The sequence below is a fragment of the Echinops telfairi genome, unplaced genomic scaffold, assembly GCF_000313985.2.
Source record: "Echinops telfairi isolate 266 unplaced genomic scaffold, ASM31398v2 ScPeMD7_18;HRSCAF=68, whole genome shotgun sequence".
NCBI classification, from domain to species: Eukaryota; Metazoa; Chordata; class Mammalia; order Afrosoricida; family Tenrecidae; genus Echinops; species Echinops telfairi.
Window position 1 is genome coordinate 9,977,211 of NW_022103915.1, and position 1,943 is coordinate 9,979,153.

Here is a 1,943-nt window from a genome sequence, read left to right on the forward strand (position 1 = left end):
GAGAGAAAATGTTTTGAGAAACGATGTACAAATGCGCTTTACACAATTGATGTGTGTATGGATTGGGATAACAGTTGTATGAGCCCCTAATAAAAAGTTTAAAAATATATATATATTTAGAGTTCTGGTGTAGACTCACTTTGCTTCCCAGAGCCCCAGGCCCTTCCCAGAGTCCCATCTGCAACTAACATTTCAACTTTGGCTGACTCGGTGAGACTCTGAGCCCATGGTAACAGAGAACATTCTAGAAGGTGGCAAGCAGGGCACAGACTTGGATGCAGTGGAGGCGCAAGTCCAGGGAACCCGGGCCTGATGAGGCTCTGTGTGTGTGTGTGTGTGTGTGTGTGTTCATTCTTTTGCATCCTGTTTTGTTCCAAGATGCAGGGGGTGCTGAATAAATACTTTTGATAATACCTATAATCCCAACTACTATTTGTGGAGTTTGAGCCAGGTGCCCCCGTGTAGGGTGTACTAAATAAATCATGGTGTCTCATTCTGGGAATCGTAAGAGATGCATTTCATCCCCCGTTGTCCAGAGAAGAAGGCTCAGAGGCCCAGAGAGATTGAACAGCTTGTGGAGTTTGCACGGCTACAACTTGCAAGAGCTGGGATCTGAACCCAGCATCCTTCGACTCCACAGCCCAAGCCCTTTGCCTCCACCTGAAAGACAAATCGTTTCATTGAGAAATGGGTGAGGGTTTACAGAGCAAGAACATCTGCTTTACATCCGATGGCTCATACGCATCTTGTTCCATCCTCTTTATTGAAATATCCCCCCATGGACCACTGCTTCTGCCATGGACTTCCTGCTTCTCTGACCCCTAACCCTTCTCAGCTTGTCCTTGGGGTAAATGCTGCTCTTTTGATCCCAACTGGTTGACTCTTCTAAAGCGGGCGGACTTCACAGCTGTTCGTGTGACCCTTGGAAACCAGCCTATTCTTCAGCTGAACATGGAGTTACAGGGGTGAGTTCACTGTGAGACCAGATGGGTAACGACCGGCCAGAGGCTCAGGGGTCCCGCCAGTCTCTCTGCAACTGGGAAGCCTCAACTCTTTTACGATTTAGAGTTCTGTCCGACATTTTCCTCCCATTCGACCCAGGAGGTTTTCATGCGGCCCCTTGCCCAGCAGTTGATGATAGCAGCGGGGCACCATCTAGTCTTCAAGTCCCCAAACGTATTGGGCGTACCCCCCTCTTTTTAGAAAACGAACAAAAAACAAAAACCCCAATTACTCAATACCTCCCTGGTGATTAAAAACGTCTGGGCGCTAGAACAAGAATCCAGCATACAGTGTAAGTATCTGGTTTGGCAGCCCCCACCCCGACCCCCACCCGAGTCTTCCAGTGTCCCCCGCCCCAGGGGTGGCATCTCCCACTTTGGGAGACACTGGCGCAGTCTTTCTGGTCTCAGGCTGGTGCAGACAGATGTGTGTGCGGCTCACTAGTTCACTGGACTCGTGGGCTTCCGGGTCTTCAATGTGTACATTGCTCCTCTGTCCTCCGGATGGGGAGGCCCCCTAGTTGCCCCTTAGATGGTCTGTCACTCACAAGCTTTTAAAGACCTCAGGCGGTACCCCACGAAGGAGGAGGTGTTATCTTTGTGGACTAGGCTATGCTGATGGACCCGGGTGTCCCCTGAGACCATGGCCCTGAGCTCTCGGAGTCCCATTCCCTCAAGGGGGTTGGTTATGTCTAAGAAGGTTTCATCACGATATTCCCCGTCCCCCATCCCCACTCCATTCCTGGGTATATCTGGCAGCGTGGATACGAATCTTTGGCTCTTTACTGTTGAAAGTGGAGCCCTAGCCACAGTTACCGGGCAGCCACACTTTGCCGGCTCAGGCCTCCGGTAACGACAGTTCTTTGGGAATTGCTTGGCCTCGGCTATGGTAGGTTGTGGGCCCCTTGAGGCTGCCCTGGATGCTGACGCTGGCAGGGCCAG